The sequence below is a fragment of the Mobula birostris genome, chromosome 13 (genome assembly GCF_030028105.1).
Source record: "Mobula birostris isolate sMobBir1 chromosome 13, sMobBir1.hap1, whole genome shotgun sequence".
NCBI lineage: Eukaryota > Metazoa > Chordata > Chondrichthyes > Myliobatiformes > Myliobatidae > Mobula > Mobula birostris.
In genome coordinates, this window is record NC_092382.1 from 61,744,240 (window position 1) to 61,762,413 (window position 18,174).

The window sequence follows — 18,174 nt, forward strand, 5'->3', positions numbered from 1 at the left end:
CCGTTTCTGTGTTATGAATCAGTGGTCAGGTAATCATGGTCCCTTAGGAAAGAACAGCACAGAAACCGGCCCTTCGGCCGAGATAATTAAATTGCCTACTTCAGTCAGCATAACCCTCCATACCCACACATCTAAAGTATCATTTTCTGTTGATACAAAGATTGAAGGTGTAGTGGACAGTGAGGAAGGTTTTCAAAGCTTGCAGAGGAATTGGACAAGCTGGAAAAATGGGTTGAAAAGTGGAAGATGGAGTTTAATAGAGACCAGTGTGAGGTATGGCACTTTTGAAGGACAAACCAAAGTAGAAATCACAAGGTAAATGGTAGGGCACTGAGGAGTGCTGTAGAACAGAGGGACCTGGGAATACAGATACAAAGTTCCCTAAAAGTGGTGTTACAGGTAGACAGGGTCGTAAAGAGAGCTTACGACCCTATCTCAAAGGCATTTATAATTCAAAGTATTGAGTATAAGAGTTGGAATGTTATGGTGAGGTTGTAGAAGGCATTGGTGAGGTCGAATTTAGAGTATTGTGTGCAGATTTGGTCACCAAATTACAGGAAGGATATTACTAAGGTTGAAAGAGTGCAGAGAAGGTTTACAAGGATGTTGCCGGGACTTGAGAAACTGAGCTGCAGAGAAAGGTTGAATAGGTTAGGACTTCATTCCCTGGAGCGTAGAAGAATGAGGGGATGGAGGTATATAAAGTTAAGATGGGTATAGATATGGAGAGTAATGAAAGCAGTTTCCTTTTTATTTTCTCCGCATCAAGGATTGAAGTCAAAACTTATTATCGATTTCCTTGTATCTCAGGTCCACCTGTCGGGCGAGATCCTTGTAAATTTTCTCTTCACTTATCTACGTACATATTCCCAGTCGGAAGGTTACCATACTGCATAAAACTTCATATTAGGCCCCAGCCATGTCTTGTCCAACTTTAAGATGACATTTTATCACCTGTACTCTGTACTTTGATTTATGACGGATAATGTGCCAACAGCTTCCGTTACGGCAGCACTACCAGTCACCCATTTGTTCCCAGTTACTCCACATTCGACCACACACCATGATACTATTCCTCTCTGTCTATCATTCTCCCTGTCTTGGCAGAATCCTGAAATTTGCTGACGCAATTTAGCACATTATCATCCAGATCGTTGATACAGATGTAAACAGCAAAGGAACCAGCATCGGTCTGTGCAGTTCTCTGCTTGTCACAGGTATCCAGTTAGAGAGGCGACCATCTGCTACCAATCTCTGGTTCCTTTCACAAAGCAAATGTCTCATAAATTTACTACCTCATTTTCATAGCAGAATGACTCAACATTGCGGGAAACTGTCAAATGTCTTGCAAAATTCCATGTCGACAGCAGCTTATATGTTTTCTTCAACAGCATTCCTGGTAACTTCTTTGACAGGATTTGCCACAAACGAAGCTATGTGGACTATTGTTAATCAGTCAATATCTAAAAAGAAACTCATGTATCCGGCCCATTAAAATGACTTCCAATAACTTTCCCACTAATGATGTCAGGCTCACAAGACAATAAATTCATAGATTATTTTTAGAGCCTTTTTTAAAGAAACGGGACATCATTTCCTATCCTCCAGTTATCTGGTTTAAGAATGATGTAAATATCCCTGCTGGGGTTGCTGCAAGTTTTTCCTTTCGCGAGGTCCGAAGGAACACCTTGTCAGGTTCGGGTGATTTATCCACTCTAATGTGCCTCCTCCAAACGTCTCCACCTTTGTAATCTGTATAGAGTCCGGGAAGTTGATTCAGTTTTGTTTTACCTCGATAAACTGCATCCGACTCCTAGATAAATACAGATGCAAAAAATTTAGCGCTTTTGGCACCACATTTGTATTCGCTATTGTCCAATTCTCACCTTCCAGTGGTCCAATTATGTCTCTTGAAATCCTTTTGCTCTGAAACTATGTGCAGCATTCCTTACGATTGAACTAGGGCAAAATCATCCTTTCTTGACTCTTCTGCTCTCTTTCTAAAGTGTTCTCTTGAATTCCCTGCACTCGATAAGCACCTCATTGCACCTGTAATTCATCTCCTGTTTTTCCTTCACTTGAGCCTCCATATCACTTGAAATTCCAAGTTCTCGACACCTGTTAGGTTTACTCTTTATTGTGACAGGTCCGTACAAACCTTGTTCTGTCAAAATTTCACTTTTGAAGAACTGCCACCTACCACGTACACCTTTGACAGAAAACAGCCTGTCCCAATCGACACTTGCAAAATCGTTTCTGACACCAGCAAGATTGGATTATGTACAATCTAAAATCGCAATCCAAGAAGAAGGCTTGTTTTTTGCTTGGGTACTTTCAAACTAATAGCCTGCGGACTACTGGATACAAAAGTGTTCCGCTAGAAAAACTTCTGCCACCGGCCCTGTCTCGTTCATTAAATGCAGATCAAGTATCGTCCAGTCGTTCATTTGGGACTTTTATCTGGTGCTTAAAAAAAAAACTATCCACAATATATTTCACAACCAATATTCCATCTAGTTCTTTTGCACTATGGAAGTCGCAGTCAAAAATTGGAAAGTTAAAATCAGCTGTTATCACAACCTATGTTTCCTGCAAATTTCTGCATTTTCTCTTCAAATGTCATCCTCTAAATCAATCGGACTGATGGGTGTTATGTAGTGCCCTACAATCTCATTTAATGCGTCCCCCTCTGCTTCTTAATGGTTAAATATAGTAGTTGCAGGAGCCCTGGGCTCAGCTGGCTTTCATGCAATGCTTTTTGTATTGGAATATCTGCAGCTGAGCACAGTTGTCGAACCATGCTGAACCTTTTCATTCTTGACTTTGACTATCGTCATAACAACATCAGTCTCTACAACCTCTCCACTCTCTGCTCTGGGGCAGTCCTGTTCCCGCAAGGATATCAGTCCCCTTTCAGTTCAGGTGCAAACCACCTTCCTTGGAACATACTCCAAGTTCAACATAATGACTCCCATAGGTTAGTCCTCTATTTTGCTTTCACTCATGCATGTCTGAAATATTGCCAATGTCTCAGCACCGAACACCAGGCTCGAAGCATTCTCTGTGTGGACAAAAAAGGTTACATCTCACAGCGCGCTATAATTTCCTCCGATTATCTTAATGTTATGTCCCTCCTATTAGCCACTTACTCCCAAGATAATGTCTTGCTGCACAATCCCTCAATACCGCTTACACCTTATACTGTTCTATCATGAAAACTGTCATATTCCTTCGCACAAAATCCAAAATCCAGAGAACCCTCAACGTTTCCTCATTAGACTTGATCTCTTACCTGAGTAGCATCTCGGTAAATCTATTCTGCATTGTCTTTAAAACTTCCAAGTCCTCCTCTAATTGATGCAGAATTAGAAAATTCGGACCATTCTGTTCCAAAATTCCATCATGACTGATTTACCATTCCCACAACTCCATTCTGCCAGCTTCTTCCCGTCCCCTTTGATGTCCAGTCTAATCAGAACCTATTTACCCCTGCTTTAAACACTATACAAGTTGGCTTTCCCAGCGGTTAATGCCCCTCTCATGTGTGAATACTGAAGCAAATTATTCATTACTGACAGCTGCTGCTCCCCTGTTACTCCAGCACCTTCCCGGTTTTATCCATGATCAGTCCTCCCTATTCTCATGTACGTCTATAACTCCTGATTGTTTCCTTCATCCTACTCAGCAACGCCTTCTGCTATTCCCTTCGCGCAACATTCGGTGCATTTCCAGCTCCCTTCCTAGATGCCTTGTAATACTCGAGCCTTCTCTGACCCTTGCTTCGTAAAGTGCGCTTCCGTCTTCCTCTTGAGTAGGGTTTTCATATTTATTATGAACCATGTCTCCATATCCTATCATTCTTTTCCTTCTGCATTGAGTCAAATCTATGAAAAGCCCAATACAAGTTCTCCATTAACAATCTCTATATTAATTTAGTGCATTTCCCCGTACATCTGTTCCCAATTTATGATCTCACCATCTTACGCAATCGCATAGTCCCTTCCCTCCCCAAATTCAATATTTTCCCATTCTTCTGCACCTCTCCAAAGGTAAACGTTAAGAAGTTATTAATGTTTTTTTTTTGAATTGCGCATCCTCTGAGTGTTTTCGCACCAGGTCTGACACTTTCTCTGGTACAATAACCAATATGATCACTGAGGGGCAGTGGAGTCGTAGTGGCGGTGAGATGTCTGTCGAGTACTCCAAAAAATATCTGTTCTTTTTCTGTTATGGCGGTTCATGCTCGTTTAAAATAACAATAATTCATACAGATATATTGTTCAAAGGAGAAGGACGTTTCCAAAGAACATAACGATACTTCACCATAGATTGAGAAACACAAGAGATATGAGACAGATGCTTTTATGATTTCTGTGCGACGTGAGGAGATGAGTGCCGTATTTTCCTCCTTCCAATGGGTCCATAACAGCAATGAGAAAATCTGTCACTGTCCTACAGGGCCATCGTAGACCTCGCTGGTGTTATCAGTGCTTTCTCTGACATGCCACCGGCAACATAGAAAATGTCATTGCTTGTCCAGTTCCATCAATACTGCAATGTAATTATCACAGCTTATTCGGTCACCCGGTCTCTCGCACAGAGAATACCACTTCTTATTCAGAACATTCTCTCAGTATACTGGTAATTCCATTGCTACTCGAGTCTCACGATGGACAAAGTTTAAACTACATATAAAACCGTGACCCATAAAACGATGACAATATCGCTGACGAACCTGTTTCTTTGTCTGTTTAAGTCTACGAAATACGCAATCTGATCCCGTCAATCCCGTGAGATGGCTCTGCCACCCCAAACCCTGGTTTGTGTAGGTACGGTGTAATTTGCTACGCTGTTGTATATCAGTGCCAAGAAATAACAGTCAACACACTGCATGTGATTAAAGGAATCATATTTACTTAATGATACTTAACTAAAGGGTCATTAAAGAAATGAAATAAAGAAAAAAAAGGGCGTATTATAATTAACCAGTCAAATGTGAACACGTTGGAGTTCATCTTGAACTTTTCTGTCACTCACGCGCTGGACTTCGGTCTGCGTGGAAGCTCTCACCACCTTCCGATCGTCGCTTGCAATCCATTTCGAACAAATGGTCTCCCACCGGGTCCTATCCGACACTGGTTGTCCCCTGCGTCTTCTCTCTTCGTCTCCCGCCGAACAAAAGGCCCCGGCTCACAACGGCGTCAGTACACAACAGAAAAGCACACCCCGCTCATTGGACGGCTCACATTCCGACGCATCGGAAATCTCCAGCTATAAACTAAACGAATGTTGCCTTACAGTTAGATAGGGAAGTTAACAAAGCTTATGCGGTATTAACTTTCATAAGTCGAGAGATAGCATTTGAGAGTCCCGAGGTAATGATGCAGCTCTGTAAAACTCTGATTAGGCCACACTTGGAGTACTGTGTCCAGTTCTGGTCGCCTCACTATACGAAGCATGTGGAAGCATTGGAAAGGGTACAGAGGAGATTTACCAGGATGCTGCCTGGTTTAGAGAGTATGGATTATGATCATAGATTTAGGGAGCTAGGGCTTTACACTTTGGACAGAAAGAGGATGAGAGGAGACATGATAGAGGTGTACAAGATATTAAGGGGAGCAGATAAAGTGGGCAGACAGCATCTCTTCCCTAGGGCACCACTGCTCAATACAAGAGGACATGGCTTTCTGGTAAGGGGTTGGAAGTTCAAGGGGGATATTAGAGGAAGATTTCTCACTCAGCGAGGGTTGGTGCGTGGAATGCACTGCCTGAGTCAGTGGTGGAGGGAGATACTCTCGGGAAATTTAAGAGACTACTGGACAGGTACATGGAGGAATTTAAGGTGGGGTGTGGGGTTATATGGGAAGCAGGGTTTAAGGGTCGGCACAACATTGCGGGCCGAATGGCCTGTACTGTTCTGTACTATTCTATGTTCTATGTTCTATAAACACGGCTTCTCCATATAGACCATTACAATAGCAATAAAGTTTCCTTCCAGGGCTTGACACACATCTTTATAAAAATGCTCGTCAGCACATCACACTGCCAGTGATAATGCCCAGTCATAACCCACCACACTGCCACTGGTTGTCAGAAAATATTGGCCATATGTTTACTTCTCAGTGCTCGCCATTTGTAGCAAATAAAACCGTCACAACTGACATACTGCAGAATCACTATCACAAATGTGCTGTTATCAATGATGTTTAAAGCGCCCTCCACAGGGGGATATGTCTGAAGTGATGTGGACCGGATTTCCTTTCAACATAACGTTTATCAGGGGACTTGCGTATCCCTGATAAACATTTCAGAGGAGATATTTACCAACGAATGATTAAGATAACAGTGAAACATGATGGTACTGTATTCACCCTCGGCTTTTGTACTTATCTGTGGATTGATATCACAGGTGACCCGGCGGTCAGGGATAAACGTTCAGGCTTTATTTTTTGTCATCACATTGGGCCGGGTTTACATTCCGAGTCACTGGTCCATATGTAAAAGCAATTTGGAGTCATTTATTTGTAAATCTTGTTACACTCTTTTGTTTCGAAGATGAAATATAAGTCGTTGTTTCAAAATATTAGCGTGGCCTATAATTATTTGGTTGATTTGTGAGACTTTCCAACATCCCACGCTCTATACCTCCCGCTTACCCGTGCACTCTACCTCCTATTCCCCCTCTCTCACAATTTCGCTCTGTCTGTACTGTCTATATCTCTTTATCTCTCCCCTCTGCCCTCTCTCTCCACTCTGCACACTCTCGATCCCTCTTCTTGCCCACATATTCATCCACCTTCAGCTTCCCTGTCTGCACCTTTCACACACACCGTGCCCCCATCCCCTCTCCACGCTCACCCATGCACTCTCCTTCTGCCTCTTCCTTCCCCTCACCCACACTCCCCGTCGCAGTCTCAGCCGCACATCAACATCAGTTAAAAGGTGGCAAAGGTTAAGGATGATACGGTCTGATTTGTTCAAATGGCAAAAAAAAAAAAATGTTTTAAAACAACTGCGGATGATTGGATTAGGGTTAAAAATAACTATGCAGCTTCTTGCCCCTGGTAACCTTCTTCAGACTGTTAAAGGTTCTATCGGTCTTCACTTCAGTAGAAATGGTTTAATGTATTAAAGACACAGTATTCACAACTGAACAAGGGTGACGGTGGATTTGATTTCAGCAGAACGACATTTGCGTGTCCAGGCAGCTGATTAGACAGAGACACTGAGCTGCGAATCCCACAGAACAACAACCAAAACCTTCCTAATCAATCAATGTTGCTTCTTCATTTCTAATTTCTCCGAAGCGTCTCGGCTCGAAAAGTCGAATTTTTATTCAATTCCATAGACTTTGCCTGACCTGCTGAGTTCCTCCATCATTTTGTGTATTACAATAGCTATGGATGATCGGCGAGAGGGAGTCTGTGGGATCAACAGGTGGGCAGTTTGAGTGGACTTCACAACATAAGCACGCTGTTAAAGTATTTTGGGAGAATTCAGTTGTGAAGAATTTAACTTATGATATTTATTTGGACATTAATCCAGATATCTGTGTTATCAATCAATGATGAATGAGTCAGCGAGTTGTAGAACAGTATAATATGGAAACAGGCCCTTCAGCCCGGCCTTCCAACTGCAAACTGCTTCATGTTGCCCTTAAACCTTCCACCATTAACAAATGACTCTGATTGTTATTGCATCCAAACTCAGTGGAAAATTCCAACCTGCATTTATCCTAGCAGATTTGTAAGGAGATAGTAGATATTTGGCGTAAACACAAGGTTGTGATTGTGGGAGATTTTAATTTTCCAAACATAGACTGGGAAGCCCATACTGTAAAAGTACTGTAAAAAGGGTGGACGGTTTGGAGTTTGTAAAATGTGTGTAGGATCTTTCTTTTGCAGCCATACATAGAGGTACCAACCAGAGAAGGAGCAGTGTTGAATCTCCTGTTAGGGAATGAGGTAGGGCAGATGACGGAGGTTTGTGTTGGGAAGCACTTCGGGTCCAGTGATCACAATGCCATTAGTTTCAATGTAATTGCGGAGAAGGATAGGTCTGGACCCAGAGTTGATATTTTTGATTGGAGAAAGACTAACTCTGAGGAGATGCGAAAGGATTTAGAAGGAGTGGATTGGAACAAATTGTTTTATGGGAGGGATGTAATAGAATAATGGAGGTCATTTAAAGTTGCAATTCCGAGGGTACAGAATCTTTATGTTCCTGTTATGTTGAAAGGAAAGGTTAAGCGTTTGAGACAGCCATGGTTTTCAAGGGATATTGGAAACACGGTTCGGAAAAAGAGAGATATCTACAATAAATATAGGCAGCGTGGAGTAAATGAGGTGCTGCAGAAATATAAAGAATATAAAAAGAATCTTAAGAAAGAAATTAGAAAAGATAAAAGAAGATATGAGGTTGCTTTGGCAAGTAAGATGAAAATAAAACCAAAGGGTTTCTACAGTTGTATTATTAGGAAAAGGATAGTGGGGGATTTAGTTGGTCTCTTAGAGAATCAGAGTGGACAGCTGTGTGTGGAGCCAGAAGAGATTTGGGCCATGCAAAACAATTTATTTTCCTCGGTATTCACTGGGGAGAAGAATATTGACTTGTGTAAGATAAGGGAAACAGTTATGGAAGTTATGGAAACTATGATGATTAAAGCAGAGGAAGTACTGGAACTTTTAAGGAATAACAAAAGTGGATAACTCTCCGGGTCTTGACAGGATATTTCCTAGGTCCTTGAGAGTAGTTAGTGTGGAAAGAGCAGGGGCTCTGACAGAAATATCTTAAATGTCATTAGAAACGGAGATGGTGCCGGAGGATTGTTTTATTGCTCATGTTGTTCCATTGCTTAAAAAGGGTTCTAAGAGTAAACCTAGCAATTATCAGGCTGTGAGTTTGACGTCAGTTGTGGGTAAATTGATGGAAAGTATTCTTAGAGATGGTATATATAATTATCTGGATAGAAAACGTCTGATTAGGAGTAGACAACATGGATTTGTGCGTGGAAGGCCATGTTTGACAAATCTCTTTTTTTAATTATTTTTTTGAAGACGTTGCTCGGAAAGTTGACGAGGGTAAAGCAGTGGATGTTGTCTATATGGACTTCAGTAAGGCTTTTGACAAGGTTCCACATGGACTGTTAGCTGGGGAGGTTCAGTCATTAGGTATTTATATTGAAGTAGTAAAATGGATTCAGCAGTTTCTGGATGGGAGACGCCAGACTGTAGTGGTGAATAGCTGTTTGTCAGATTGGAGTCCGGTGATGAGGGGTGTGCCTCAGGGATCTGTACTGGGTACAACGTTGCTGGTCGTATACATTAATGATCTGGATGATGGGGTAGTAAATTGGATTAGTAAGTATGCAGATGATAGGTGGAGCTGTGGAAAATGAAGTTGGGTTTCAAAGCTTGCAGACAGATTTAGGCCAGTTAGAAGAGTGGGCAGAAAAAATGGCAGACAGAGTTTAATGCTGATAATTGTGAGGTGCTACATTATGGTAGGACTAATCAAAATAGGACATACACGGTAAATGATAGGGCATTGAAGAATGCAGTATAACAGGGGGATCTAGGAATAATGGTGCATAGTTCCCTGAAGGTAGAATCTCATGTGGAGAGGGTGGTGAAGAAAGCGTTTGGTATGCTGGCCTTTATAAATCAGAGCATTAAGTATAGGAGTTGGGATGTAATGTTGAAATTGTACAACGGATTGGTAAGGCCAAATTTGGAGGATTGTGTACAGTTCTGGTCACCGAATTATAGGAAAGATGTTAACAAAATAGAGAGAGTACAGAGAAGATTTACTAGAATGTTACCTGGGTTTCATCACCTAAGTTACAGAGAGAGGTTGAACAAGTTGTGTCTTTATTCTTTGGAGCGTAAAAAGTTGAGGGAGGTCTTGATAGAGGTATTTAAAATTATGAGGGGGGTAGATAGAGTTGAAGTGGATAGGCTTTTTCCATTGAGAGTGGGGGAGATTCAAACAAGATTTGAGATTTAAAGGGTAGAAGTTCAGGGGTAACATAAGGGGGAACGTCTTTACTCAGAGAGTGGTGGCTGTGTGGAACAAACTTCCAGCAGAAGTGGTTGAGGCAGATTCGATGATGTCATTTAAAGTTAAATTGTATAGATAATGGACAGGAAAGGAAAGGAGGGTTATAGGCTGAGTGCAGGTCGGTGGGACTAGGTGAGAGTAAGAGTTCGGCACGGACTAGAAGGGCCGACATGGCCTGTTTCCGTGCTGTAATTGTTGTATGTTTATATGGTTATATCTATACCCCCATAATTTTGTGCACCACTCTCAAAGCTTCGCTCACTGCTCTAAGTTCCAAAGAATCAAGTCCAATACTCTGTAATGTTACCTTATCAGTCAGGTCGTCCATACCAGGCAACCTCTTGGTAATTTTTCTCTGTACTCTTACTCTGTATCCTTTCCTGTAGGTAGGCGACCAAAACTACACACAATACTCCAAATTCAGCCTCAGCAATGCCTTATACTACACCAACAAAAATCCCATTTCCTGTGCTCAATGTATTGATTTATGCAGGCCAATGTTCGAAAAACAATGCAATCTCAGTAAAGTCAGAAATAATCTTGCAAAGTTATTTCCAGTCGTATACCCAATGACGCTTGGATTATATACATTGTCCCTTTGACCTTCTTCACTGCCTACAGCATTTCAAAATATCCCTCACCACCTCAGCTCTTCACCATTACCGCCTCTTCGACCGAGGTGAGTGACCTCCTTTCTAACATTGGACTCCATCTGACCGGCTGCTTCTCCCAAGCTGAATCCACAGAACGTGTCCATCGCTGCTCGAATTTCATCGGATTCTCTGAGGCCCTGTGGAGTTTGTTGCCAACTATGCAATTTCGGGGAGCTCAAAAACTGCTCAGAATATAAATTCGACAATTACTGTGTAATTAATAAAATATGAGCCTACATGATATTTCATAAAGCTTGGAAATGTTTCTTTCTGTTTCTTAGGCGAATTGTAGACTCCGATTAGGAATAGGTCAGACACCGTGGGAGGTAAGTGCGGAAATTGGTGGGGCCGCAGCCGATACAATTAAATTCTTTGGTCCCTTACAATATCTTTTAATAATTTTCCCGCGACTGATAGCATGCTCAGAGGGCTGAAATTTCACAGATTAATTTAGAGCCTATCTGAAGCAACGGAAGAACGCTGGGCTCTCCTCGAATCCGCTGGTTTAAGCACGCAGACTGCGGACCCGATCTGTTTTTCTTTTGCACATTTACTTTAAAGCTAATTTCCTTCGGACTACTGGATGCAACGTGTTCCCCTATACAAAATTGTGCCACCTGGCCTCCCTCCTTCCCTAAATGCAAATCAATATCGCACATTCCCTCACTTGGGACTTTTATGTACTGATTAAGAATGCATTCCAGAAAATAGATGACAACGTCTATTCCATCTTGTCCTTTTACACTTTGGGAGTCCCAGTCAAAACCTGGAAATTTAAGCCTAGCTCCTATAACAAACTGACCTTTGCTGAAATTCTGAGCAATTTCTCTTCACATTTGTTCCTCTAACTCCCACGGACACTTGGCTGGGCTGTGATGCCGTGTAATACATCTATCATACTTCATCGCTCCAAACCCAAAGCCCCTTTAACATGGCCGTACCTTTCTTATTACTACGTTCCACATTGAACGCCTCACTAGGTGAGTTCTCTAATCCGCCCCGATGTGACATCTTCCCTAACTAGTAACGCCATCCCTCCTCATTTATTCCTTCCCCCTCTGCTTCATCTTAAACAGCGGAGCGGTGGAATACTGCGCTGCCAGTCCTGCTCATACTGCAACCATCCCACTAATGGCGAGAATATAGTAAATCCACGTGCTCATTCATGCCATGGTCTCATCCGCCTTTTAATACAATGCTTCTTTCATTGAGGTATCTGCAGCTGAGTACATCACTCGCACCATGATCAACAATAAAATTCCTGACACGAGGAATTCTGCAGATGCTGGAAATTCTAGCAACACACATCAAAGTTCACCAGAAACTTTGATGTGTGTGATTTAAATTACTGATTCTGTCTGAGGCACATCATCATCCAGATCGTTAATACAGATGTAAACGTCAAAGTAACCAGCGCCGGTCTCTGTAGAACTCCGCTACTCACAGGTATCCAGTTGGAGAGGCAACCATCTGCTACCATTCCCTGGTTCCTTTCACAAAGAAAATGGCTCATAAATTTATTACATGATTTTCAGAGCGGAGCGACTGAACCTCACCGGAAACTATCAAATGTCTTGAAAAATTCCATGTCGACAACACCTTATATTTTTTCTTCATCAACTTTCCAGGTAAGATCTTTGACATGATTTACCACTAATGAAGCCATGCGGACTATCGTTAATCAGTGGATATCTAAAAAGAAAATCATATATTCCGCCCGTTAAACTACCTTCCAACAACCTTCCCACGAATGATGTCCGGCTCACAAGACTATTATTTCATGGATTATTTTTAGAGCCTTTCTTATACAAAGGAGCAACATTGGCTATGCCTGGTTTAAGAATGATGTATATATCTCTGCTAGAGTTCCTGCAAGTTCATCCTTTCACTGGGCCCGAAGAACAACTTGACCGGTTCTGGGGATTTATCCGATCTAATCTGCCTGAAGTCAGCAAAGGCCTTCTCCTCGGCAATCTCTGTAGAGTCCACGAAGATGATTCAATGTTGCTTTCCTCAATAGACTGTATCGGTTTCCTGGATAAATACAGATGCAAAACATCAGCTCATCTGGCACCACATGTGCATTAGCTATGGTCCTAGTTCCAGAAGACTAATTACGTTTCTTGAAATCCTTTTGCTCTTAAGGTATGTGCAGCAGTCCTTACCATTCGACTCGGACAAAATCATATCATTCTCTCACCCTCCTCCTCTCTTTGATAAACGTTCTCTTGCATTTCCTACACCCCCATAAACACATTACTGAACCTGCAATTCACCTCATTTCCTTTCTTCACTTGGGCCTCCATATCACTTGAAATTCCAGGTTCCCGGCACTGTTATGTTTACCATTTATTCTGACGGGCCCGTGCAAACTTTGCGCTCTCGAAATTTCACTTTTGAAGACCTTCCACTTACCATAGAATGTCCCAGGGGACACTTGCAAAATCCTCTCTGATACCAACAAGATTCTTTCTGTCTCCAATCTAAAATCGCAGCCCGAGAACCAGGCCTCTTTTTGCATGTTTAACTTCAAACTAATGGCCTGCGGACTAGCGGATGCAAAGTGATCCCCGAGGCAACCTTCTGCCACCGGTCCTCTCTCGTTCCCTCAGAGACGATCAAGAATCACAGTCTTTGTCATTTCTGGTTTTTATCTACTGTTTAAGAAACTATCCAGAACATCTATTCACAACCTCTATTCCATCTATTCCTTTCACACCATGGGTTCCCAGTTTCCCAGTTAAAACTTGGAAAGTTCAAACCAGCTGTTATTACAACCTTATGTTTCGTGAGGTTTTCGGCCATTTCTCTTCAAATGTGACCCTCTACTTCTATCGGACTGTTTGATGGTGTTTAATGCCCTGTAACACACCCATCGTGCACCATCGCTCCAAAGGCAGAGCCTCTTTTCCATGGGCATACCTTCACTCACGCGCCTACGAAACGCCCCTAATTTCTCAGCCCCGAGCAGCAGCCCAGGCACCGTAATGTTATTATCAGAGTTCATTCGGTCCCACAACCTCTCATACAGAGAATACCACTGCTTATTCAGTGTACCGGTAAGTTCATTGTCTGTCCAGTCTCACGGAGGACGCAGTGAAAACTACATGTCAGACCATAGCCTCATAAAGCTATAACAATATCCCTGAAATATCCTGATTTCCAAGTCTGCGTGATTCCCGGAAATACACTCACTGCTACCGCCTGACCCGTGAGATTCAAATGGCTCTGTCACCCCAAACTCCGCTTTCTGTGTGTGTTGTGTAATTTACTACCCTGTTATAACTGAACGTCACGTTATAACAGACAACACACTGCATACGATTAAAGGAATTATCTTTATGAATGTTAATTAACTGAAGAGTCATTATGGCAAAAAAGAAATAAAGGAAATCGGCCCACTGTAATTAACCAGCCAAATGTACACAAGTTGGATCTCATCCTGAACTCACGCTCTGGGCCCTCGCTCTGCGTGGAAGCACACAGCATCTTCCGATATTCGCTCGCAAACCATTTCCAACAAACGGGTCTCCCACCGGGTCCTACCCGAGGATTTGTTCTCCCCAGTGTCTTCTCACTTCGTCTCCCACTGGACAAAAGGCCGCAGCTCACTCCGACGTCAGAACACAACAGAACCCACCCACCCCGGTTGGACGGTTCACATTCCAAAGCATCCGAAATCTCTAAATTTCAACCAAAGACTGCTTCTACAGAAAAGCCACTACGTTAGCAGTGAAAACTTTCTTAGGGTGTTAAATCCCTCTTTATAAAACTGTTCCTCAGCACAATCACACTGTCATAGATAATGACCAGTCATCACCGAGCACACTGTCACTGGTTGTCAGAAAATATTGATCATATATTTACTTCTCAGTGCCCGCTCTTCTGCGACAAATAAAGATGCCACTCCTTACATACCTCAGAATCAATGCTTCAAATGTGCAATTATCAATTATATTTATAGCGCCCTGCACAGCGAGAGACTTGTGAAGTGTCGTGGACAGTTTTTTCAGTTCAACGTATCGTTATGGACTTGCTTATATCTGCTCAAATTTTCAGAGGAGATATTTTCAACGAGTGACCAAAATAACAGTGGAACATAATGGTATTGGCGCTGGGCTTTTGTTATTATTTCCGGACAGAAATCTGGAGTGACACGGCAGTTAGGGAGAAATGATCACCCTGCAGCCCTGGCACCGTAATGTTATTATCAGAGCTCATTCGGTCCCACAATCCCTCACACAGAGAATGCCACTGCTTCTTCAGTGTTCTGGTAAGTTCATTGTCTGTACAGTCTCGCGGTGGCCACAGTGAAAACTACATGACAGACCATGAGCCCATAAAACCATAACAATATCCCTGTATATCCCTTTATTTTTTTATCATCACATTGGGCCGTGTTCGCATTCCAAGTCATCGGCATATTTTGTTTTTTACATATCTAAATGAAATTCGGTGCAGCCTATATGCAGTAGGTTCCGATAAGGCAAACTAGCGGTGGACATAGGAAGATCGAGACTTCTTCGTCGTTGGTTTTATTTAAGTCAGGGATTGGTAGGTTCTCGATTGGCATGACATCAAGGATTATGGGCGAAGGTCGGGAACTCGGGATGAAGAGGAGGAAAAAAGGGTCAGCCATGAGTAAATGGCGGAGCAGAGTCGATAGGACAGGGGGTCTAATCCGGTTCCTCTGCCTCACGGTCTAACATGTTCACAGGACAGATATGTTTTTTCTCTGATGTCCCACACCAGGAATAAAATAGTCACTGTAATTGCGAAAATCCCCATATGCATGTAAACATACGTTTGACATACTTACACATTTAGGAAACGTGCAGAATGCAGAGATTATGTTTTTTTGTTGTTTGAACCAGACCGTGTGGAACACCAAGGGAGAATTATTGCACATTACTGAACAGATTAATTACTGTCAAATGAGATGTGGTTAAAATGTTATTGTTCGGCACGTGCAGAGTTACAAAATACGTAAGTTGTATGTTTGTGTGCGATAAAAACAGGATATTTCTTCGAACAGGTTCCGTAATATTTTGTGAATAATGCTCGAATGAGACCCAACATTGCAAGGAACAGGCTAAAGCTGTCTCTGCAGATGGGCAGTAATATGAAAGACAGGCCGATGTGAATCTCCACTTAGCGCACTCGTGGTCATTTATCTGAGCTACTGCAGAGTTAAGACCTGGTTTGGGATTGGACGATAGCAGAAATGAAGCAGGTAGTTTGACTGTAATGTTCCAGACCCAAAGAAATATGGACCTGGCTTATTGTTCAAAGATACACTTCCTTTTAATAAACAGAATAGTCTGCGCTTTTACTAAAACGTCACTGACCACGCCGATGTTATCACTGCTCCTCTTGAACCATCACTGAGCTAAAACTAATTTCCACTGCTGGCCAGGATGATGGCGTCTTCTCTCATCCGGCCGATAATGTTGTCGCTTGTGCAGTGTCAAGTGAGCAACGTGAGGACATCAGGGCGAAAACTGGTCATGCACTGAAATACATTTCTCCGGCATCCACATTTTAAATTTCTCCTCTATGTACAAGCTTCAGATAGAAATTTATCCAACGCCTTTACTGATCGTTGCAATCAGGTAATAGCTGATATCGATCGGATCAAGAAACTACAGCCCTCTATTCAGCACATTACTCGTTTTGGTTGTTGTGGACACAGGCTGTGATGGCATTGTGGCCCTGAGCGATAGAGCCAAGAACCAAGGGGCATAATTACTCCAGATGCTACTGTTCTGCAGCTGTGCTGACAAGCTCAAATCCAGAATCACTGCTCACCCCGTTCATCCGCTTTTACCTTAAGTTTGCATCTATCGTGCAGTTATCGTGACGACAGTTGATTACAATTTGTTAGAATGCAATTGGTGTTGTTTCTCTGGAGATATTATATTGTAATACAGTTGGAAATTTTATAAAATAAGCACCAATAAATAAAACGTTTCCTGAAAGATCGGACGAAGAGCAGAAGCAAAGAAAAAAATACAAGAAATACCGTGATCTTACTCAATTCAAATACAGATTCTGGCAATGTCGCAAATACTTAAAGACTAGAGACCTTACATGTGTTATAAATCCAGACCAACGCACAAAATGCTGAAGGAAGTCAACATGACAGGCAGCATCTCTAGAAAAGAATAAACAGTCAGCTTCCATAACAAACTGATGTTTCCTGGAATTCTCTGCAATTTCTCATCAAATTCGTTCCTCTAAATCCCTCGGTCTGTAGGATGGGCTGTAATGGCCTGTAATACACGTATCATACACCATCGCTCCAAAGCTAAAGTCCATTCAGCATGGGCATACCTTACTTATTACGGCCTTCCACCAGTCCAGCCTGATGTGACATCTTCTTTAACTAGTAACGCCACCTCTCCTCATTTATTCTTTCCCCCTCTGCTTCATTTTGACAGCGGAACGGTGGAATCCTGAGCTGTCAGTCCTGTTCCTACTGCACCCGTCTCACTAATGGTGAAAATATTGCAAATCCACGTGCTATTTTATGCCATATGGCACAATTCTTACATTGATGTATTTGCTGCTGTGTACATTAATCGCACTATGCTGAACAATTAAATGTGAAGTTCTGACTGATCGAGAACATATTAGCCTCCACTTTCAAGCCTAAATCCAATAGCTTGGATTTGACAGTGGGCTGAGAAATGATAACAGAGATTTACCGCTTTCTCGTTGTAGCAGTAATTGAATAAAAATCACAATCATCTCTGCCCGTCTGCGATTCTCCAGACGAGATGCGCTTTATTTCCGATTTTTGGCACCGCCAGCAGTTGGGTTTGAACGTAAGCAGAAAAAGTGAAAAAGGGAAATGTGAATGGAGAATAGTGAAATGGAAGGGGTCGTTACAGGAAGTTCGAGATATTCATGCTCATACAATCATGTCTGAGGTTACCCACACGGAACAAAATTTGTTGCTCCAGCAACATGGACATGGCCTCAGTGCTACCATGCCCAGCACCGAAACGTGCTGCTCTCCAATAGTCACAGGACTCTGCTGAGAAAGGCAACCATCTGCCACCACTCTCTGCCTCCTGCTACTACGCCAATGGTTACTCTAATGCACTACCTCATCTTAAATGCAAAGCTCATGGATTTTCTTGACAAAACTCCGACGCGGATCTTTGATAAAATCTACTGAAAATGTCCATTTAGATATCATCCTCTGCAGTGCCTTCATGAACTCTCCTGGAAACATTCTTCGTTACTTCTTCAAGTAACTCTATAGCATGTCGTGGGATACACAAAACCGTGCTGACTATCTCGAGACTGTCCTGTCTGTTAAAATGCTCATACATACGGTGCTCCAAAGCGTTCCCACTACTGATGTCAGGAGCACCGGCCAAGGATTAAATGGTTGATATCTGAGCCTTCCCCGCATCCCTCACTCTCTCCCTCTCACTCTACCGTGCTCTCTCCC